Here is a 25086-nt window from a genome sequence, read left to right as displayed (position 1 = left end):
GCTTGCCTTAAGGGAATGGAGACTATTAAATATAAAGCAACACTTGCCAGCTGTAATTTTTGAATCTTGGCATCAGGGGGGAATGTTAGGAAGTAAATGTGTGGGGGCTTCCTAAAGTAGGTTTCCAAATGTCAGAATAGTAGAAATAGGCTAGAAATCATTGAAATTCAATGTGGAAATTAATATACACTATTAGATTTTGTCCAAAGATACACTTTCAACTAAAAACTGAGTCTGGTTTCACATTTTTGTGTTGTGGTAGTTCACAATGTGAAGTGTGTTGTGTTGCAGAGAGTCGTGTGTATTTTTAAACATATTAGGGTGCAATGGCAATACATTCATTATGAATGGTCTGCCTAACTGCAACGCACAACAACACGCAACGTATTGCAAAGATGGTTACTGCGGATGATATCACCAGGGATGCCAGTCAATTTTTTCAAATTTACAATGTGAAATATGTTGGGGGATAAACTGTCAATTAGTGTTGCTATTGATAGTATCAAAAATTAATTAGTGAATAATGGCTTCAGGAGCCAGAGGTTCGGGTGGAAAAGTGGCCAAATCTGGTCATGTAATTAGTCTGTTCAGCAAACTGTGAACAGCCTTAGTTTGGGTCGAACTTGTAGTCAATCTAAACCTGACGTTTATCCCTATTTGTTAAGACATGCTATTGCAATGTAGAACAGTGTCCCCCAAATTTCTGATGGGAGTAGCATCATGACAAAATTGTTGTAGCACAGGTCATTGTGTTGAACACAGTTTGTCATGATGACTGAATTTTACAAAGGTGTGTGCATATTTTTAAAAATAATAATAGTAACAAAAGGTACTATGTACCCTTTAGTAATTCACTCAAGAGGAAAGGCCAGATATCTTGGGTCCTCTTTATTATAAAGAGGGCCTCTAGAGTCCTCATCTGCCAGGAATGTTGGGATGAGACACTTGTCTTCATCAACATGGCTTTGCACCCCATCCACTGCAAGGACTTCTCCCAATGTTGAAGACATGTGGTCTGGTATGGTATTGAAGGAGCAGGCCTCACACTCAGTTTCCCCTTGTCTTTCCTGGCTTGCTAGACTGCATACCTGGATAAGGGTCTGGTATGGGTCCCCTTCAAATTCTGTACCTGACCCTCATCAAGGGTAAAGGTCTTGTATGACTTTTTAGGGGAACCCCATGCTGTTTTGAAACAATGAAAATCCATACTAGATGCTTTCTAGTGAATAGGGATATAATATGGATTTTGAGAGGGAACCCACGCTATTTTGTTTTTGCATGGGGCCCCCCTCAAAATCCATACCAAACCCTGATAAAGGTCAGGTTGAACCTGTACTATTTTTTTTTTACAAACAGAAGCAGAAAAAACTGAAATTTAGCAGCAATAGCTTTTTTCTGTTTTCTTTTTCAGGAGAACATTGTACAGATGCACAACATTCATATGCAGGTTTAAGACATTCCCTGTGCATGTTTTTTTAAAGGAATTGTGTGTTTTTAAGCTTCCCCTTTAAGCCACAATAAAAGACCCATTCAATTCCCTCCATATTTATTTAAACATTTTTTGCCTTTGTATATGGACCCCATGGCAGTGCTCTACTACCCATGCTCATTTTTTTACCACAATTTTATAAATTAGTCTTGAAAAAGGCCAGAAAAGTTACAAGATTCAGCTTCTATAGACTTCAATGAGATCTGGACTCTATGTATGGGATTCCAGGATTTCCCACTAGGTTAAGTGAATATCTAGCAACCTGAACTTTGGTCAGTTTGATCATTCCTATTAACAAACACGCAGATATTGCATGTGTAAAATTCCACAAATAACGTAAAAAAAATATATTGTAAAAGCACACTGGAATGTAGCGCAGTATACTCCCCTAACAGGTACAAATATACCACAGAAACACAACAACTTTCCCTTTTTGTTTATCAGTAAATGGATAACTTCATTGTTCCTCAGGCTGATTGCATCCCACCAGGTTTCCTCTGTTTCAGATGCATTTTGTCCAACCATTGGGCTTAACAGGCTTGATTTCAGTTTGATGTTTTATACCTCAATTTAGAGGCATTGCCAGGCTTGCAAAACACCCGGAGCACCTTTGGGCACCCTAAGGAGACTAGCAATGAGGTGATCTTAGTCCCACAGTGAATAGTGGGTGTGATCAAGTTGTGGGATTTGGTTAAAAGATATAGACATACAAAGCCATTCATAACGCTGTCCCAAACTACCTCACCGACCTGATACTCAAATACCACCCTACCCGTAATCTTCGCTCCTCACAAGACCTCCTATTTTCTAGCTCCCTGGTCTCCACCTCCCACGCCCAACTGCAGGACTTCTCTAGGACTTCCCCCATCCTCTGGAACTCACTACCCCAATCTATCAGACTGTCACCTAGCCTCCTCACCTTTAGGCGCACCCTGAAAACCCATCTCTTCAGGGAAGCCTACCCCGCCCTCACCTAACAGCCGATCTCCTCCTACCACTCCATCCCCCACAGCCACTTCCTCCTGTACCACTATCCCCTCCCTCCTAGATTGTAAGCTCGAAAGAGCAGGGCCCTTGACCCCCTCGTGTATTGTATTGTTACTGTATTGTCTCATGTACTGTCCCCCACTATAATGTACAGCGCTGAGCAAACCTTTTAGCGCTATATAAATACTGTATAATAATAATAATAATAATATAGGGGATGATTTACGAAAACTGCATGGTGCAAAATCTGGTGCAGCTCTGCATAGATACCAATCAGCTTCCAGGATTTATTGTCAAAGCTTCATTGAACAAGTTGAAATTAGAAGCTGATTGGCTACCATGCACAGCTGCACCAGATTAGTAGTGCTCCAGTTTTCAGAAATCTCCCCCCATAGTCAAATAAAACTAGAGCCTCCTTGTACCCATAGTATATGGGTAGACAGACATATTTAAACCTGAGCACCATCACTTTATTAAACTTTTCAAATACACACACAATACTTTTGTGAACACTAACAGCTAACACTTCATCTGAGCCTAACTTAAAAAAGAACTTCATTAGCAATGTCAGAGGCTGTTTAGCAACCAGCAACTGTGGAGAAAATGAACACTTTGGTCAGAAGTATGTAATATACAATATAGTGTATATAGTGCAGGAAGCTGTACTGCACAGAGTGCAGATATCATGAGTGTGTAATGCAAAGACTGCAAGGGTCAGGAATACATAATGCAGAAAGTGCTGCAGTCAGTGCTAGGTTTAAGAGTATGTAACACACAGAGTGCAGGGGTCAGGAGTATGAAATAAACAGAGGTCTGGGGTCAGAAGTATGTAATGCACAATATAGTGTATATAGTGCAGGAGTATGTAACGCACAAAGTACACTAATCATGGGTTTGTAACTCAAAGACTGCACAGGTCAGGAATTAACAATGCAGAAAGTGCTGCAGTCAGTGCTAGGTTTAAGAGTATGTAACATACAGAGTGCAGGGGTCAGGAGTATGAAATAAACAGAGTGCAGGGGTCAGGAGTATGAAATAAAAAGAGGTCTGGGGTCAGAAGTATGTAATGCACAATATAGTGTATATAGTGCAGGAGTATGTAACGCACAGAGTACACTAATCATGGGTTTGTAACTCAAAGGCTGCAAAGGTCAGGAATTAACAATGCAGAAAGTGCTGTAGTCAGTGCTAGTTTTAAGAGTACATAATGCCCAGAGGTCAAGAGTATGTAACACACAGAGCACTTGGGACAGGAGTATATCATGCATAAAATGCACAGGGGTCAGAAGTACAAAATGAAGAGTCAGTAAGTAATACTTTGCCCTACTTTTCCCTGTCTGCAAAATAATCAAGCAGGATCCCAAAGGCAGCTTCTTTCTGCTCTAAACTCTCTCTCTGACAAGTAGACAGTGGAAAGAAGTGCTGAGCAACTGCAGCATCAGGAACCCGAAGCAACCCACAAGAGATGGGGGGGGGGGGGCATTGCACACAAATTCCTTCTGTAAGCCAAAATTCTCCTGAAATAAAAATATAAGTTTCCCACTCACCCCAGTACAAATCAACCCGTGCTGAAATCCCCCACAATTTCCTCTGTCTAAACACTGACATCCTCCAGAATTTCTGTCCCCCTTCACAAGTACTCAGTTACCTCTCCCAGCGCAAATCCAACCTATGTCACTCCAACCAACACAAATTTCCCCCAAAATTCCCATTCTCAGCAGAAATCTACTCTCCTCAGGACAAATCCCCCCAAGAAAATCCCTCTTCAAGCACAAATCCTACCCCCCCATCCGCCTTCAAGAGAAATTCTCCTCAAAATCTCCCCGCGCAGGCCAAATTATCCCCCCCCCCTTCCCACTCCCAGCACAGAACATTGTGCCGCTCTCTACCCCAGGTCATTGTGTCCTCCGGTATAATTTCTTCCCTCCCCCCCTCTGAACTCATAGAACTCAGAAACAGTGTGGCAGAATGCTGGGATATGTTTTTCTTTTCTCTCCTGTTGTGTCATGTGACAGATAAGGAAGCTGCTTTCTGTGCTCTAAACCAGTGTTTTGCAACATGTTTGTCAGTCAAGGCACCCTTTAGAATTGTGCACAATTGATCGAGCATGAGCGTTTTTTTTGTGCGCTCCCGCGTGTTATGTTTTTGCTTAGGCTGCTCTTTGCCAGTGAAACATGCAAAAAAAGGTGCTGGCATGATTTTTTAAATCAAGCCCAACCAAAATGCATGGTACTGAGGTACCTTACATTTTAGTGGGTGAAAACATGCATGCAATTGGTGGATGTGTGGGGGGTGCCATTAAGAATGAATGGCGCCTAGTGCAACTACAAAAGGCAACTCATTTTTGTGTGGAATGAAAAAACGTGTTACTGCACTGCACCTGTGAAAAAGCCTTAAAGCTCAGTTTGTAGGGCAGAGTTAAGTGGTCAGTAGGTTGTAAATCTCCCCATCCCTTCAGCTAGCACAAATCCCCCCCCCCCCTTCTAAAATCCCACCTTCCTTTTTTTTCCATTATATCTTTTATTACATTTTAATATAATAAACTGTTTTTATATTGTTTTACCGACAACTCTGTTCTATAGAAAAGACATACCCATTGATCCTTCTGGATAGATGTCCCCCAAATCTCCTGTATATGATAAATTTTCTCCTGCCAATATAACTGAATTTTTGGGCATTCCCACCATATATGAGCTATTGTCCTTATTGCCCCACATCCTCTCCAACATAAAGGTGATACTTCTCGCTGTTTATGTGCCACACTCGGTGTACAATACCATCTAGACAAACATTTATAATTCATCTCAACTATATTCGTCTTCGTCACACCGTGCATTAACTTAAACATTTTTCTCTTCTGGTGATCATTCATATTTATACCCAATTCTCTTTCCCAACCCTCCAAGAACGACGGTGACCCAGCTCCCTCCAACTCAACTAGGATCTTATAAATCCTAGATGTTACATGCCCACAACTTTTCTTGGAGCTCAGCAGTCTTTCAAATGGGAGCATGTCCCCTGTTATCCTCAGAGGCTGAGGAATTGGTAATATCTCAGTTTATCTAAAACAAAAAAATAATTCCTTTTATTCTTCAATTCTTGAAAAGTGTATAACTGCCCTTTGTCTTATATAAATCCCAAATATGCATTTCTACCTTTAAAAATCCCACCTTCCTAGCACAAATCTCCCCTCGAAGCACAAACCCTCCCCCTCCAAAATGCCCCCTCCTACCACAAATCCCCCCCACTAGGCACAAACCCCCTCTCCAAAATGCCCCCTCCTAGCCACAAATCCCACCTGAAAAATTCCCCCTCCAGCAAAAGCCTCCCCCCTTTCACAGCAAACTTATAGAAAGCCTCGATACAGTCCGATGATTAAAGGTTTCCTGTGTTAACTTCTGTGTACAGAGAGGAGGGAGAGCACATCCTGTTCCTCTTCCGGGCTCCCTCCCCCTTCCTGCTGCTAGCTATACTATCGCCAAACTGAAAGCTGTGTGCAGGGCCGCCGAGAGGGGGGGTACCAGGCACACAGGGGGAACCAGATGCTGGTAGGGAGGATAACTGGTGTGGCAGAGTGGTAAGAATACAGGAATGATGCTCTGTGTGTCTATCCTTCCAGCAACTGAAAGCCGGTGGCAGGGAGAGGAAGATAATCCAGCCCGCCTGTCTGTTTCCACCCGATTGTCATCTGATCTGGCAATAATATAGATGTCTGCTGCAGTGCTGGTTGAGTGCGACATCAGAGAACGGGGGGAAACCATAGGAGATGGGGGCACACGCCCTAGGTGCCTGACAATAGCAATGTCACTACCTTCATTTTATTTATTCACTTTTACAGGAATACATCACATTAATTTCAAGCCAACAATCTATTATTTGCTAAACCTGACAAAAAGGTTAATATTTTTAAAACATGAATAACGTGTGTTGGTGTTTGATAGTTTTAGTAAGGACTTTTAGAAATTAAAATCCTACTTAACACCAATTGTTTGACTGAGCTGGAAAGACAATAATATTGGGACAGGAACATTGTGTAACTTGTGACATAAGTCACCTCAAGCTCACCACGCAGTCATTGAAAGTACAGAATGAATGTTTAGAAACAATTTTGTTAAACAGGTTTAACAGGCCATGTGAAGTTTAGCTCCTTCATATGAGAACAAATGCACTATTGTTCACTTTTTCATTTTAAGGGATAATGTGCAAAAGAACAGTGTAGTACTAGTTCACATTAGATTGCATGCAGGAAAAAGTCTTATGTCGGAAATGTTTACGTCTTTGGTATGGAACATTCACTTAAGATACACTGACTCGACAATTTTAACAGGTCAAAGGAGGTAACATGTACTAAGCAATCAAAAATAAGCCAAAGCAAGAGCTAACTTCTTGCTGGAATATCTTGATGGATTCCTCTGTACTGGCACAGAAAATTCTACTTCTCCCAACAAAACTGGATTTATGCATTGCCAACAAAGACTGGCTTGGGGTGGTAAGTCTGCCAGGGGTGGGATACAGCCACTTACATATCATGTTGTTGGCTGGGTCCACATACCTCAAACTAAACTGCTTGCAGAATATGGCAAGGGTTGGCTCTACTCTTTTCACTTCTAGGTAAACTGAAGCCCCCAAATTGCCTTTTTCCGCCTTCAGTCCCCAGTCACTGGGATAGGGGTAATGCTAGCCTAAGAAAGTTGGCCTAGCATGTAAGGAAATATAGAAAATAAGGTAAACCTATACTAGGATTGTTTTCATTTAGATTTATTTTTTAGGTATGAATGGTTGATTGAAGTGAACATAGCTTCCACTAACTTACTAAACTCAGTGAACATTCATATTGCTAGGTGAACAGCATCTACCGCTGTAGTAAATCAACCCTACAGGTTCTTTGTGGAAATTAGTGAATTTCTAAAGTCAGTTTTTGATCCAATAAGCAATTAAGCACCTTGATGCTGTTTCTACTGTTGTTTACAAACAGGTTTTGGGACCCATCTTTGTTACTACAGGCAAAGAGTGAGGAATGGTCAGGACTCCTTTCAGGTATTTATTGCTGTGTCCATTTTGGTCACATAAATTGTTAACACTTCCAGTTCTGGTGACCACTTTCTAACTGAATAGATACTCAATATTACAAACCCAACAGTGGTTCACACCCTTCTCCAAAATACTACTAAAATGTATTATTTGGTTAGCGGTGTCCCATTGGAAATAGTTTGCTTAATTTCCTGTCTTAAGTGCCAGTATGGTATTGGTACTGATGATATTTTGATGATGTGTTGGCTCTTTGTGATAAGGGATGTTCAATGGCTGGGATGGAAAAAACACTCATATTTGCCACTGAATAATATGGGCAGTTGGTAACCATTCAGGCTGTGCTTATAGAAAGCCATGCTTATGGTTGAACAGCCTACTGCTGAGAAAGAAAATTCTCGAGAAGGCCGATGTTTGCTTTTATAGGTGTCTTTTACTGTAGTACCATGAGCTTTTTATTGTCTGCAACCTCTGAGACATAATCGGAGGTCAAAGAAAGTATTCATTGCATACTTGGTTTTCCTCCTGATAGTGGAAGCCATCCCCATGCATGTCAAATAACCCATTCATATAGGAAAATGAAAAGAGGTTTGAGGCAAACTAAAACAAAACAAAGGGTAAATTAATAAAATTGTCAGAACTCCATTTTTGTGCCCTAAGTAAATACCTTCCTGGCCTAGTCCTTGCACATTTTCTGATTAGAAGGCCTGGTAGAAAAAAAAAAAAATATATATATATATATATATATACACACACATACATTTATTTCTTTACTATTTAAAAATAAATTAATTTAAGTCTACTATTCTTCTGAGATGTTTACCGCCTCTTTGGTGTATTCCCTGGCCTAACAACAGAACAGTCTGAAAATATGATGTGCTTCCGTTAAGTGGTTCTAAAGGCTGAAGATTTTTTACATTCATGCATTCTATGCATGAAGGTAAAAAACCTTCAGTGTGCAGATCCCGCTGCAGCCCCCCTAATACTTACCTCAGCCTGATCTCCATCCAGCAATGTGCACAAGAGCAGAGGCTCTCCCGGGTCTCTCTCTCCTCATTGGCTGAGACACAGAACCATTGCCATTGACTCCAGCTGCTGTCAATCACATCCAAAGAGGAGGGAGTAGGGGGCAAGACTGAGCCACGCTCTCTGTGCTCCATAGACACACAGAGGCAGCTCGAGAGTGAGCAAGCATGAGTGCCCCCAGAGCAAGCAGCTTGCTCTGGGGGCACCCAGCAAGGGGAAGGGCTTTAGAACCACTTTAAGATATAAATTGTTAATTTGTTGAGAAAGAAATGTTCTAAAAAAACATGATAATCTAATATTATGTTATCTCATCAAAGATGAATTTTTATGTAACAGATGTGTGTATGTGTACAGATTGTTTATAGAAAAATAGCTAACTAAAGCAATATTTGAATCTAAACTGACTGCATTACATGATTGCAGAACAGACATGAAACAATTCCTTGTTTTTTTTAAAAAAAAAAACACTTTTACTATTTATAGAATCCCAGTGGTACTAACAATCATAAGCATGAAGAGGAACTGAACATTTTAAGTAAACCTTTCATAAGCATGAACATCTCTAAATAGACAAGAAAAGAAAAATGTAAGTGTGTGTAAAAAATGATCAGTTAGTCTAGAGATATAAGTGTCTGAAGTTATATTCAAATCTCAACTTTCCATGTAAAAGTCAACCACTTTTCTGCTTCCTGAGCCACCCTGGTAGCCCTTTATTGTAAAACGTGGACTTGCTGACCACTGAAAGGATCAGGAGAGGATGGAAGAAAATATACAGGTGAAACTCGAAAAATTAGAATATCGTGGAAAAGTTCATTTATTTCAGTAATGCAACTTAAAAGGTGAAACTAAGATATGAGATAGACTCATTACATGCAAAGCAAGATAGTTCAAGCCGTGATTTGTCATCATTGTGATGATTATGGCTTACAGCTCATGAAAACCCCAAATCCACAATCTCAGAAATTTAGAATATTACATGCAATCAATAAAACAAGGATTGTACATAGAACAATATCGGACCTCTGAAAAGTATAAGCATGCATATGTACTCAGTACTTGGTTTGGGCCCCTTTTGCAGCAATTACTGCCTCAATGCGGCGTGGCATGGAAGCTATCAGCCTGTGGCACAGCTGATTTTTATATGCTGTATGTTAATGATCTTTGTGTTTAACTATCTGTACAATTTGTATTTTACTTCCTAGTGTTTTTAGTAAATAAAAAATTACGTTTACCCAATATTGGATTTTTTGGATTTATTAAAACCTTTTTCATTGTATGTGAGGCCCCATTCACACTATGTGCTGCTTTAATGTGCCCGTCTTCCCTTTATATACCATAAAATAGAAGTTTTTTAGTAATTATCAATTTATTTTAACTGGTACATGGGCCAGTAACAGCCACACCCCTCAGCACAAACTTCCTCATGCAAAAGTGAATTGCAGATAAGGGAGGGGGGTATATCAGACCAGGTCTTAGCACCTTCATGCTTCCAACCTCCATCTAAGCTGCTTCAAGCTGTGTTAAAATTCCTGTTTCTTTGTGCTGCCATCTTCTTGGATTCTTCTGCCAGCCCAGCATCTTCCTTTAGAACTACTGATAATGTAAATCCCGCACACTGGCATTACCTGTTCCCGACATCCAACTCTGCCAGACTGGTACATGGGCCAAATAGAATTATCTATCTATCAGCTACTAACTGAAATGGAAAAAAACAAAATAGACAAGTGAAACAAGAAAGGAGTACTGGGCATAATGCCACAGTCATGTTGCTGTGCTTCACTGGATTTTCTACGAAAAACCACAGCTGGAAAATAAAACAAATGCTACTAAAAAAAGAATCTTTTCTAGTTCCTGTTAATGTTGGTAGAGGATTCTTATATGCGTTCGGATTCCCCCGCTCCTTCTCATGCTCAGTATTGCCTTTTTCTCTCCTGTGGCTTCTTCTCTCCTGACTCACCTATCCTGTCTGTCTGCTCCCCCTTCCTGAGTCTATTCTTGAGGCATTCTCCTCAATGTACTCCCTCTCATACTTTGTTTCTGCTCCTTATTCAGCTTCATGCTGTTTTTTATACAAAAAGTTATCATTATCTACTGCTTCTGCATCCTCTGCCCCCCCATCCCGGTGTTATGAGTATTTCCCTCTTCTTCTCCCTCTGCTCATTCAAATGTCGTCAATCTCCCTCCTCCTATCTGCTCTGACCCAGTGTCATCAGTGCCTCCCTCTTCTGCCTCAGTCTCCTTCCTTCTATCTGCTCCTTCTCCACAGGGTCATCAGTGTCTCCTTCTGCATTCTATGTTCCATTTTCCCCAATATAAGTGTCTCCTTCTGCACTCTATGCTCCTTTTTCCAAAATAACATGAGTGTCTTTCTTTCCTGCTCTCTCTCACTTCTTAGCACTAATGCTCTCTAATGATCATCACTGTCTCTGCTCTCCAAAAAGAGTTGGAACCCCCACGAGGTTTCATTGCTGTCTGTCTCCAAGCTGGGGAGATTTATCATTTTTGTCCTGGTGCCAGTGTCAGCAGAACAAGTGATAGGAAATCCAAAATTTTACTTCAATCAGTGGAAAAGGAATAGAGGTGAAATCTTACAACCAGAACTCCACTTTTGGAAACAGCTGTCTAAGAGTGGATTCTTTCTCAAGTTAAAAAGTTCTCTTCTACCTTCCTGGTATGTCTCCAGGACTGGAAGTGAATGATCTCTCCTTATTGGGATGCAGACAGAAAGAAAGGTCTTAATCCTATCTAAAGCAAAATTGGCTGCTGTTAAATTCCCCCCCCACCTCTACTGTGCATTTAGTTAGGGGATACATTAGTATGTACAAATACTTACTTTATACCTTGATCCTGTAGGCTTCCCCCTCTAAATGTGACAAGTCTCCTGAAGCTACTTCACTTTATTGTCAGGGCAATCACAGCTTTCTGACCAGCGGTCCTGCATTGTGCAGAGGATGGTAATGGCCTGCCTATATTCTGGAACATCAAAGGAGAGCACAAGCTGATGTGGGAGTGAGGAATAAGGTAGGTATTTTTGCTTATTCCTTCCACTCTCCTTAGCCAAACAAGCATTTAACCCATGCAGTGCAGGGGAAGGGGGACCCTCGTTCATGGGTAAATTTAATAACAGCCCAGAGTTGTGTTTAAGGTACATTTTTGTAACTGCAAGAACATGATGTTAAACTACCCAAAAGAATTATAATAGAGTTAAAGCAAAATTACTCCATTCATGGATTGCTTATAAATAAACATACACTGGTTCTATTCAAGTTCCTTCATTGTAATGATATATACAGTACCTGCCTGTTCTCCCAAAAATTTTGAGCATATAACTTGTATCTCTTGGAAGCCATTGGACATCTACTAAATCGGAAAATTGGGATTGTAGTGGCTTAGTCCCAAAGCCTCTCCATTTAGTGTGCATGTGTGCACTGATAATCCAAAAAGGCTTAATGCTACCCAAATTATTTTCACAATTTCCTCAATATTTGCTGTGCCCCAAATTTAAACTATCATATTATCTTCTATGCACAGTAAATCAATGCCCATTGTGCTTTGTCAGGATTGTGAATAAGGTTTCAGTTATAAATATTTAAAGCAATCCTTAACACTAGAACCTTCAGAACTTCCAAAATTTTTCAACATCCAACTGTTGACAAAGCTAGGCATAAAAACTAGCCATAAGCTCAAGAAACTGCGGCACAAAGCAAACTGAATTACTCCAGAGGCACCTCCACATCTAAAATGTAACAGCTGCCATATTGTCCATCACTCAGCTTTCAGAGGTTCTAACACCACCCATTTTTTGTCTGTGAATCCACTTTAAGTAGGTTTTCAAATTGCTCCAGTGAACACATACTAGATGCTTATTTATGGGAATATATAGAGCTTTCTCTTGGTCTGGCTGTTTTCAACCCCAAGCTTGATGTTTTGGACCGCTTCCATGGCTCTGGGGAAATCTCATAATAAGGTCCCCAAAATCCCCAAAAACTCATCAGAAATTAGAACATTTACCCACCGAAAAGGAAAAAAATATGTTCTGAGTTCTATTTAAAGATTATAACTGAATACATAAAGGAGAAGTACAGCCAAAGCTCTTTCTGCAGTTCAATCTGCACTCCTGTGACCCGTTTGAAGCCTGCTGTCAGCTGACGTCACTCAGTCCAGTCCAGGCTAGGGAAAGATCCTGACTTTAAAGTCAGGATCCACCCTAGAGTCTGGAAAAGCACCTGGCTCAGTCTCTCAACGATCCAGTGAGCACGGGAGGGGGGGGGACAGATGCAGCATCAGACCGATGCTGCATCCACCTAGGTAAGTATGATTGTTTTTAAAATAAGCTATCCCACATTTCTCTTTTAAGACCACAAATTGGCTAAACTATTATATTATTTAATAATTAAAGGATACATAAAACCAAAACTTTTTTTTACAGTTTTAGCAAGTGAAAGAAAACATTAAAAACCCCGCTCAGTTTTATTATATTATATTTCTATTTGTCATAATAAACAATGCCACTGGTACAGAAATTGATAAGAAATACAAAATCGTACATTTGTCACCTGAACAGGAGTTGGGAAAGTCTTCCAATCTGTTCCAGTAAAAACGAAGTAAATATTTTATTATGGAGAGATTTCCTCCGATCCTCTGCTGCATGTAATCTATTAAATAGGATATAGGCAGCAAAAAATAGAGCACTAACCTATCTTTACAATACTCAAAAAAAGTTTGGGTTTTACATACACAAAATAAACTAATGCTTCATACATAACTAATTGCTTTTTTAAGTTTCCAATGTAAAAACATCTCAGTATAGTTTATGTTGACATTAAAGGAAACTTTAGGAGTGGTGGCCATATGAATTAAGTTAAAGGGACTGAGGAAAATGGAGCAAGAGGAGAGGATTGCAGTTCTAGTGTTTTGTTGTGGTATACATATCCTGTAAGTATGTATTTCTATGTAAATGGGAAACACACACAGCATACCAATTTCTGGGTAGAAATGTATCTAAAATTAGCAAAGGGATGCTAGCCTTACCATTGAGATATGTCTGCCAAAGTTGTCCACTAAAATCTATGGAACCCCACACGATTGGTTGAAGAATGTCTGTTTTTAAGTATGTTAACACCACAAAAACTATGATTCCTATTGAAAAATAATATTTGAATATCAATTTTTAAAAAAGAACTGATGCTTTCGAAATAAGTTATGGAATTGTTTAATACATTTTATGTTATAATTGGCTATTTTAAGACCTACTATTCCCTACCACTACTATTTGGGGGTCAGTAACGGGCCCCATGAGATGCCCCTGGTACCTTTCATAGGCTTTTTTTTGGTATGGTTTGAGCGTGGGGGCGAGGACACAGGGACCCCATGATCCCCTATTGCCCAGGGGTCCCATGAGTTTTCAGTCCGCCCCTGTTCCCTACTCTGTCTGTCTTTAGGCGATCCCTGAAAACTCATCTCTATCACGTCTCCAATGCTCCACCCTATTAGACTGTAAGGTCTTATGACCTGGGCCCTCTTAATCCTCTTGCTTTTGTAAAGAGCTGCGCAAACTGTTGGCACAATATAAATTCAGGATAATAATGCTTTCTTATATGCAAAGGAACATTCAGTAGAGTGTTGTTCATTTAAAGACATTCCACTCACACAAAAACTCATGTTGCTCCTGCTAGAAACCCAGTAAGCTCCCAAAGTACTGTTTGAGCTGACAATACAATGCCTTTGTATTGAAAACCCAAGTAACAATGTAAGCCTTGCCAGAGATCTCATCTGTGTACTACAGAACTCCTCCTCTCCTCCACCACTTTCTGTTCTTCACATGCATATATTTAAGAGCCTGTCCATATGCCATATGACGGTAGAGGGCTCTTGAAGATGTGGTTCTGGGGAGCATATGAGTTCGGTTTGAGGCAGGTTTGGCAAAAAATGCAGAAGTTTGGGTGCTAAACCGAAATCCCATTAATGGCAATGGGAAGCAAATGTTAGTAATCAGTTCTGGACTAGGCTAATAGACAAGCGATTGCCAAACAAATGACACTGGGGGACATGTGGCAAAGAAAAGAGTGCTAAAAAACTTCCTTTGGTGTGGAACAACAATTTAATCATGCTTAAGTGAAACAATAAAAAAGCAAAATTCCTTTAAATAACATTATTATTATTATTATTATTATTATTATTACTACGAGTTTATATAGCGCCATAGGGTTTGCTCAGCGCTGTACAATAGGGGGGACAATACATGGCACAGTACAACAACAACAAACAACGTACGAGGGGTAAGAGGGCCCAACTCTTACGAGCTTACAATCTAGGAGGGAGGGGGTAAAGGTACAGTAGGAAGTGGCTGAGGGGGATGAAGTGGTGGGAGGAATGAGGGAGGATGGCCGTTAGGTGAGGGTGGGGTAGGCTTCCCTGAAGAGATGGGTTTTGAGGGAGCGCCTGAATGTGAATAGGGAAGGCGACAGTCTGATGGATTGGGGCAGTGAGTTCCAGAGGATGGAGGAGGACCTGGAGAAGTCCTGCAGTCGTGCATGGGAGGAGGAGACCAGGGAGCAGGATAGAAGGAGGTCCTGTGAGGAGCGAAGGGTACGGGTAGGGTGGTACTTGGTGATCAGGTTGGTGAGGTAGTTAGGGGCAGTGTTGTGAACGGCTTTGTAGGTCAGGGTTAGGAGTTTAAATTTGATGCGTTGGGCAATCGGGAGCCAGTGGAGGGAGAGGCAGAGGGGGGTGGCAGAGGTGGAGCGGGTTGTGAGGTGGATGAGTCTGGCAGCTGAGTTCAGGATGGTCTGGAGCGGGGAGAGCCTGCACTTGGGTAGGCCAGTGAGGAGGGAGTTGCAGTAGTCAAGGCGTGAGATGATGAGGGAGTGTACTAGAAGTTTGGTGGTGTCTGGGGTGAGGAAGGAGCGTATCTTGGCAATGTTGCGAAGATGGAGCCTGCATGTGTTTGTGAGTGATTTGACATGCGGTTGGAGGGAGAGGTTCGCGTCAAGAATGACGCCAAGGACTTTGGCTTGCGGGGCGGGAGTGATAGTGGAGTTGTTGGTGATGATGGATAGGATGGGGGGGGGGTGTTGGCAGGGGGAAAGATGAGGAGCTCGGTTTTGGAGAGGTTGAGCTTGAGGAAATGTAGCGACATCCAGTCTGAGATGTCATTTAGGAGGTGAGTGATGCGGGCGGAGATAGTGGGGGTGAGGTGAGGGGTGGAGAGGTAGATTTGGGTGTCGTCAGCATAGAGGTGATAGTTGAAGCCGTGAGATTGTATGAGTTTGCCCAGGGAGGAGGTGTAGATGGAGAAGAGAAGGGGTCCAAGGACAGAGCCTTGGGGGACCCCAACAGAGAGGGGGAGGGAGGGGGAGGTGGCACCATTGTAGGTGACACTGAAGGAGCGTCGGGATAGGTAGGATGAGAACCAAGAGGGAGCAGTATCTCCGATGCCAAGGGAGAGTAGTTTATTAAGGAGGAGGGGGTGGTCAACTGTGTCGAAGGCCGCAGAGAGGTCCAGGAGAAGGAGGACAGAGTAGTCGCCCTTGGCTTTGGCGTTGAGTAGGTCGTTAGTGATTTTGAGGAGGGCAGTTTCAGTGGAGTGTAGGGGACGGAAGCCGGACTGTAGAGGGTCAAGGAGGTTATTGTCTGTAAGGTTGGCGCTTAGGCGATCGTAGACTATGCGTTCAAGGAGCTTGGAGGTGAGTGGCAGCAGAGAGATGGGTCTGAGGTTGTTGGGGTCCGCGGGATCCAGGGAGGGCTTTTTGAGGATGGGGGTGATATGCGCGTGCTTTAGGGGGGAGGGGAATACGCCAGTAGAGAGGGAGAGATTGAAGATGTGGGTGAGGGAGCGGATGAGGGAAGAGGGGGGTGACCGGAGGAGTTGAGAGGGGATAGGGTCCAGGGGGCAGGTAGTGAGGCGGGCTTTTGAGAGGACTTTGGCGACTTCCTCATTAGTGACAGGGCTGAGGGAGTGCAGTGCGGGGGGGTTTTGGTGGGCGGGGCATTGGGAGAGGAGGGGGGCAGTGCGGTTGTGAGGGCAGAGGAGGGGGGAGATGAAGGGGTGACGGGGGCGAGGAGGCTAGGTGGGGAGGTAGATTGCAAGTTGACGATGTCCTTACGGATAGCGTCAATCTTGTTGTGGAACATGCCTGAGGGTGTCCATAACCTGCCTGTGAAGTGGTGAATCTGTATGATGTATACAACCTACTGCAGTAAAACATACATTTACAAATGAAAAAATGCTGTTCGATTGCCTGTAATTAGCAGCTTAGGATGCTTTACTTCAGTACATCCAGTGATTCCCTATTCCCTTTATCTATCCTGGAGTCACCCCCCCCAAAAAAAAAAAAAAAAAACAACATGGGGTCTGGTATAAATTTTAAGAGGAGTCCCATGCAAAAAACACACACATGGATAAGGGTCTGGTATGGATTTTAAGAGGAGACCCCCATGCAAAAATTATGAAAAAAACCATGGGGTTCCCCCAAAATTCTACACAAGACGCTCATCCGAGCATACAGTATGGTATGCCAGGAAGGGAGGAACGGCAAGCACCTAGATACCCCCATATGTGAATGAGTGAAAAGTACATAACCACATAGTGCTCATTCACAAAAAAGTGAAAAGTAAATAAAGACTCATGAGTTTTGACAAGTCTTTTATTTAAAAAAATCCCCCTCCCCTTCAGACCCCCACAACCAGCAAGTCAGGGTTGAAAGAAAGACTCCCTTGTCCTCATCAACATGGGAATAAGGTGCTTTGCCAAGGTGGTCCCCACAGGCAAGGAAGCCCCACCATGGTGTGGGCATGTGGTCTGGTATTAATCAGGTGGGGGCTGAACCTACCTTTCCTAGCCAACCAGGCTGCATGTTCAGATAAGGATCTGGTATAGATTTGTGGGTAGAACCCATGCTTTTTTTCTTGATTCTTGCATGGGGTTCTTCTTTAAAAGCTATACCAAATCCAAAGGGTTGTATTTTTTTCTGCATGACTTAACCTTGAAGGGTCTAGTATGAATTGTGGGGGGACTTCGTGTATTTTTTTTCTGCAACGTAACCCTGAAGGGTCTAGTATGAAATATGGGGGGACTCCATGTAGTTTTTTTCTGCATGACTTAACCCTGAAGGGTCTAGTATGAATTTTGGGGGGACTCCATGTAATTTTTTTTAAATGTAAACTATCTTGGTTGTTTTTTTTAGCCAGGAATAGCCAGAAATTCTCGAGCAAAAAATGAATGGGGTCAGATGACATCACTGGTTGCGCCCACAGCTTCCTTAACAATGGAAAAAGGAAGCTGGCATATATAGTAGGGGAAGAAAAACCTGCTACCATATGTGATGTTCTATTCCAGCCACACAGGCTGAATATCCAACGTTCAGAGCAATGCTAGAACAAGTAAAGTTCTGTCCAAATCTGTGTTTAGATCGAACTGGCAGCTCATCCCTAGTCAACTGAGCTCCCAGCATCTTCCTCTGCAAGAATTGTATGGGCCAGTGATCATGTCACAGGGAGTAATAAAAGTTGTTTTTTCACCAAAGGAAAAAGGTGAAAGAAACGCATAACGAGGGAGAGGGGATAAAGAAATTGGTCAATAGCATGAATTAAAAAGATCAAACTGTGTGGGATTTCTTTTGGGGACAATAAAAAGTACTTATGTATGTCAAGTCTTGCTTAAAAATACCAGTATGGGGTAACTCTATTCATTCCCTTTTCTATGGAGATAAAGGAACAAGAGTTTTTTTCTTTAGTATAGGCTTACCTGTAGGTACAGGTAAACAAACAGATTTACTACCACTTTATTTGAACACGCTGGAGTTAGAAGCTAGTTGACAACCATGCACAGCTGCACCGAATTCTGAGTGCTCCAGTTTTAGTAAATCCCCCTCATTGTGTTCACATTTTGTCTAAAATGTAGCGTATGTGTTTAATTTAGGGTGCACTAAAAAAAAAATCATTGATGGTATATACTGTATACTGGGATTGCAAGTGCAACCCCAGACAAAATTTTTTTTCTAATTTTTATTATAGAGAAGATAGCAAGAGTAGAACATTTCAGGTTTTATTGCTACCTGTGGCCTGCTAGGGAAATTCACTTTCATTGTTTGGCCTCGGGACTGTTGTCACTAGGAGAAAAATTGAGGGAAATTCCAAAAGTCTAAATCTTTAAACAGAACAGGTGGTGAAGAGCAATCTTCTATGTTGGATACCTGTTCTAATGACGTTTGTCAAAAGTGGGATTTCCCCTCATTTTAAGGAGATTTCTCCTCTCCGTGTGGTCTCTGAGAAAAGAAATAGTCTCAACAGGAATACAGTCAGTAATAAATAGTTATATTTCACTATGTCAAATCCTAACATAAATAAATGTTTTGTTTGGATTTTACTGATAATTTACAGGTACACAAAAATAAAGTTTTCCCTGGACCTCTAGTTAAACACAGCATGCTCTGTTTTCACAAATATAGGGTCAGAATACAGCTGATCAAGGAATATTTGTATCTCCGGGTAGGGGGGTGCGCATGCGCCACCCTACCCACGCCGCCATTGGCAGCTACAGATGTCAATCACCGGGTCCCGGCCGGAGATTCCCCGGTGCTCACAGAGTAAATGTGACAGGGGAGATACCTGTGTGTAAGCAACACAGGTCTCTCTCCTGCCAGCAAGGACATGCTGCTGTCAGGGGCGGACTGACCATTTGGAAACTCGGGCACTGCCTGATGGCCCGGGGTCAGTAGGGGGCCCCCTGAGATGCCCCTGGTACCTTTTTCATAGGCTTTTTTGAGTTTCTGCAAGGACACAGGGGCCCCATGATCCCCTATTGCCCGGGGGCCCCATGAGTTGTCAGTCCGCCCCTGGCTGCTGTGTATTTCTCTGCATAGCAGAGAAATACACAGAAGCATGTTTCCCTAGTAAAACACACACAGCACATCATGTATAACAGCACACAGTTAACCCTTTGATCGTCCAACGTGTTAACCCCTTCCTGCCCAGTGTCATTAGTACAGAGTCAGCGCTTTTATTAGCACTGATCACTGTATTAGTGTCATTGGGATGTCAGTGGCAGTTAGTCAGTTCCCTCCTAGTGTCTCAATGCCCGCCGCAGTCCCATAGTCCAGCTATAAGTCACTGATCGCCGCCATTACTAGTATAAACAAAAATAATGAAAAAATCCAGTATCTATACCGCCATTTGTAGATGCTGTAACTTTCATGTAAACCAAATAATTTACACATATTGCTATTTTTTGTTTAGCAAAGAAATGTAGCAGACTACATTTTGGCCTAAATTTTTGAAGAAATTAGATTTTAAACATTTTTTTACTGGATATGTTTTATAGCAAAAAGTCAAAAACATTGGGTTTTTTTCCCAAAAATTGTCAGATTTTTTTTTTTATCGCACAAAAAGGAAAAAACACACAGGCAATCAAATACCACCAAAAGAAAGCTCTATTCGTGGGGAAAAAGGGACCTAAATTTAATTTGGGTGCAGCGTTGCATGACTGAGCAATTGTCATTTAAAATAACGCAGTGCCATATCTCAAAGAATGGCCTGGTCAGGAAGGGGGGTAAATCCTCTAGAGGGTAAGTGGTTAAAACCTTTAAAGTACAAACTTTAAAGTCGGGATTCACTCCAGAGTCTGGAGTGGCACCAGTCTCAGCCTCTCAGTGAGTCTCTGAGAGACTGAGCCTGCCACTCCCTCCACAGCCCAGCGCTTAAGTGAGCCCTGGAGGGGGGTGAACAGAGAGCAATGACTGACAATCATCGCTCTCTGCTAAGAGCAGCTGTGAGAACTCAGCAATCAGAGGTCATGTGATCACTGCGTTCTCACACGTAGAGCTGGTGGGGGACAGATGCAGCATCAGACCAATGCTGCATCCACCTAGGTAAGTATAACTAGGGAAAAAAGGCTTCTTTCAGAAAGTGCTTACCACCCTCTGAAAAGCGTTCAGCAGTATATCACTTTTAATAAGGTGGTATAGCAGAGATTGGCAGGTACTAGAATGGTGGTAGGTCTGCTTTTTCTTTAATCTTGTACTATGAGGAAAACATTTGACTTGCAATTGTGTTGCACTTTCATTAAGCTCAGTGGGTGAGTTTGAATGATGGTGCTGCCTGTCAAACTCTGCAACATGAGTTTAATGCTGCAGCCATGGAAAGTGTAATGTCAGAATGGAATGTTATCATTTTGGTGGATTGCCAGGGGGTGGAAAAACGGAGGCTCAGCAGCCTGTTTTTACCTCCCCATCAGCCACCCATGTGAAAGAGCTCTACAATGCAATTAGTTTCAGCTCATTTTGGATTAAAGTGGTTGTAAAAGTTTTTTTTTCCTTAATGCTTTCTCTGCATTAGGGTAAAAAAAACTTTTAAGATCAGCCTCCCTGTAAATATGTTTGTGGATAATCATTGTTTCTATGACAGTTTCTCACCCTCCTAGTGGTTTTATCAATCCTGAGTGCTTGTGGATAATCCTTGTTTCTATGATTGTTTCCCACCCCCCTAAATACTCACCTGAGCCTGATCCCGGTTCAGCGCTGTGCATGTCTGCAACAGCTCCTCTCCCCTGTCCTGATTCTCACAGGCTTGGCTTAGGCTGGCCATACACTATACAATTTTCTTGAGATTTTTGCTTTAGATTTACCAAAAACCATATAATAGGAGGTCAAACCTAAAATCACTTTCAATTGTATCCAATTAGGCAGTCTCTTGCACTACATAGTTAAAGGTAAATCTAAAGGAAATTGGACAGAAAATTGTATAGTGTATGGCCAGCCCAGGGGCGGACTGACAACTCATGGGGCCCCCGGGCAATAGGGGATCATGGGGCCCCTGTGTCCTTGCCCAAACTCAAAAAAGCCTATGAAAAAGGTACCAGGGGCATCTCATGGGGCCCCCTACTGACCCCGAGCCCTCGGGCAGTGCCCGAGTTTCCAAATGGTCAGTCCGCCCCTGGGCCAGCCTAACTTACTACAAACTTTTCTTACAATTTTCTGTCCAATTTCTGCCCAATTTCTTTTAGATTTACCTTTAACTATGTAGTGCAATGGCTTGCCTAATTGGATACAATTGAAAGTGTTGTTTAGGTTTGACCTCCTATTATATGGTTTTTGGTAAATCTAAAGCAAAAATCTCAAGAAAATTGTATAATGTATGGCCAGCTTAAGAGCAGCAGGAGCCATTGGCTCCTGCAGCTATCAGTCAAAACCAGCAAGTAGAGAGCAGGGGGCAGGGCTGAGCTGGGCTGTGTTTTTGAATAGATGCAAGCAGCTTGGCTCGGGAGCGAACCTGCACGAGTGTCCACCATAGGAAACATTCTCCTATGGTGGGCACTCAGCAGGGAAAGGGGCCAGGAAAGCCAGCAGGGGACCTGAAAAGAGGAGGATCAGGTCTGCTCTGTGCCATATCATGGCACAGAGCAGGTAAGTATAACATGATTATTTTAACCTCTTGAAGTCGGACGTACACATATGTGGCCACTCGGGGGGGGGGCCTTAATGCTGTGCGGTCGCATATATGCTGCCCTGTTAAAACAACTTACTGGGCTGAGAGCACACTCCCTGCACGTTCCCAGCACAGTTTCTGGCAGGGATTGATAAGCTCCCGATGCATACTTGCAATCGGGAACTTTCCGATCATGTGACCACTGTGACAGCGTGACCCAAATGCCTGCCTCCACCTCCCGTCTTTAAGGACTCCTAAAGGACCGGGAGGCGGCCAGCACCAAGGGGTTAATAAAAAAAGGGAAAGCTTTACAATCACTTTAATTATCTGTAATGTCATCCAAATCAGGCCAAGGAATTGCATTAGACGTACAGTATCCTGCAGAAAACTGAGCCAAACTAGGGCTGGGATAGTGGCAAACTCTTTAGATGTCAGATATCCATTTAAATATTTAACATCCTTCAACTGCCCTTGTAAAGAGTTAGCACACAACAGCAGCGCTTGTACAAACTTTAGCATATGTACAACCTGGCCATAGAATTGTACTGCTTTTCTTGGCTTGTTTTCTCGTTGAATACCCACGAATAGCATTTCAGATTCATTGGATTTGTGTGTGAACAGGAGTATACAAGGCAATGTTTATTGTGTACCTGTGCATTCTGGATTATTTTTTGCTGGTGGCATTACGAGCCCTATAGGTTTTGTTTCCTTTTCAGCACAGGTTTATTATCAACAACCAAATATTCCTAAAGGCATAGAAGGTCCTGATACAGCAGTAACTGCAAACTGCGTAGACCGTTCACTTGACTGATTGTCTTCTGTTACACCTATTCAATCATGTTTTACATTCTGTGTATATTCCTACTGGCATTTTTATGAATGATTTTAAATTTTTGGATTTTAAATGTATCCAAATTTCCTCTTTCTGTATCCACTCCCGGCTTAATTAAAGTCCTGCTTATTCGTTTTACTTACATTTATACCCTATACCAAGGTTTTACTTTGGAGGTGTTTATTAGCTCTTTGGGATGTCTTTTTCATTTAGATACTATGTGGTATTATTTGTTTTATGCATATGTATATATTTTTTACATGCTTTTAGGTATTCAGAGATAAGTGTGGGTTGTGTATAGCTCTACTGGATATAACACACAGAGCAAACTCAGTTTTCAATGCGGTACTGATAAACCATGGCGTTTTAAATGTGTTACGTATAATAAAAGGTTTAATTAGAAAATTCACTCACATTTATACCCTATGTAAGGCCGCTGTGCTTATTATGTATAAGATAATGGAAAATTAATTATATTGAAGTGCATGGTGCTATTTGTGTTCCATACAGATTAATAAAAAGCTTTTCTAACATTAATGTGTCCAAGTTACTGTGCCAAAACAATCAAGTAAGATATTATACGACTTATATATTCAAAACTAAACATAGCAAATTCAAACTCAACATATATATAAGCACATAGCTTTTGATATTTTTATATAGAGACTGTAATGAATGTACAGCGAAGATTCAATAATTCACCAGTATGAAGAAAGAAAAAAAGACTCCCAAGTGGTTTTCTCTTCAACATAAGCATGCTCCACCTCAGGTATATGCACTCACCATTTTATATTGACCACCTGTAGGCCTCATTTCAACATATTGCTAGGGGTCAGTAAATATAGATGGTTGAGCTGTGGTTTTAGTACCCCCAGACTGCCCAGGAGCAAATGATCATGGTCACTGGCCATGTTATTATACACTGCCATAGTTGCTGTGCAGAATGGCAAAAATCATAGCACACATTGTTGTCCAGTACCATTGCCAAATATGACCCACTGGTGCGAAAGGGGCAACACCACAGCCATCCTGCAACTGTGTAATGCATGGTTGTGGTGTGGTGCTGTGGATGTTCAAGGGTTTAATCACTTGACCACCAGAAAGTTTTACCTCCTTCATGACCAGACCATTCTTTGCTATTTGGCACTGCACTACTTTAACTAGTAATTGCTTGGCCATGCAACACTGTACCCAAATTAAATTTGTATCATTTTTTTCACACAAATAGAGCTGTCTTTTGGGGGTATTTGATCACCACTGGGTTTTATATTTGTTTGCGATATAAACAAAAAAATACCAATTTTTTGGTAAAAAAACCTGTATTTTTTACTTTCGTCTATAAAACATATCTAATTAAAAAAATGTTAAAATTCAAATTTCTTCATAGATTTAGGCCAAACTGTATTTTGCTACATGCCTTTGGTAAATAAAATCCCAATAAGTGTATATTGATTGGTTTGCGTGAATGTTATAGCGTCTACAAACTATGGGATATATATTGCAATGTTTTCTATACTGCTAATTGCGGTGATCAGCAACCTATAATGCGGTTGCAATAGTGCGACGGGCAATCTGACACTAACTGATGCTGAAGGGAATGATTAACTGCCACTGACTTCTCCAGTGATGCTAGTACAGTGATCAGTGATAATACTATACACTCTCACTGTACTAATGACACTGGCTGGGAAGGAGTTAACATCTAGGGTGATCAAGGGGTTAAATGTGTGCCTAACAATGTGTAATGTGTGTATTATGTGCTGCTGTACTTACAGTTGAAAGCACACACACAGCATACTGCGAAACAGCACACAGCATATAGTTAACCCTTTGATCACCCCAGATGTTAACCCCTTCCTGCCCAGAGCCATTAGTACAGTGTCAGTGCTTTTTATTAGCACTGATCACTGTATTGGTGTCACTGGAGATGTCAGTGACACCAAGTCAGTCCCCCCCAGTGTCAGAATGCCCGTCACAGTCCCGTCATAAGTCGCTAATTGCCGCCATTACTAGTAAAAAAAATACCAGTATATATACCTCAATCTCATAGATTGTAAGCTCCGAGGAGCAGGACCCTCCTAACCCTCTTGTATTGAACTGTATTGTTGCTGTATCTCCCATTATATTGTAAAGCGCTGAGCAAACTGTTGGCGTTATATAAATCCTGTATGGTAATAATAATAATTTGTAAACACTATAACTTTCAGGTAAACCAATTCATTTAAACGTATTGGGATTTTTTTTCAGCAAAGACATGTAGCAGAATGCACTTTGGCCTAAATTTATGACGAAATTTTTTTTT

At 41.7% G+C, this 25086-nt stretch overlaps 1 protein-coding gene across 1 annotated transcript in view; it reads right to left on the bottom strand.

Moving 5' to 3' along the window:
• Positions 1–25086, bottom strand: part of LOC149459854 (NACHT, LRR and PYD domains-containing protein 3-like) — a 90931-nt gene that overhangs the window by 64924 nt on the left and 921 nt on the right. The window lies entirely within an intron of this gene.

Source organism: Staurois parvus, unplaced genomic scaffold (genome assembly GCF_062004578.1).
Source record: "Staurois parvus isolate SC_StPar_1 unplaced genomic scaffold, SC_StPar_1.0 ptg000244l, whole genome shotgun sequence".
Lineage (NCBI taxonomy): Eukaryota > Metazoa > Chordata > Amphibia > Anura > Ranidae > Staurois > Staurois parvus.
Note: the sequence above shows the minus strand (reverse complement) of the source record. Positions and strands in the feature narration are given on the sequence as shown.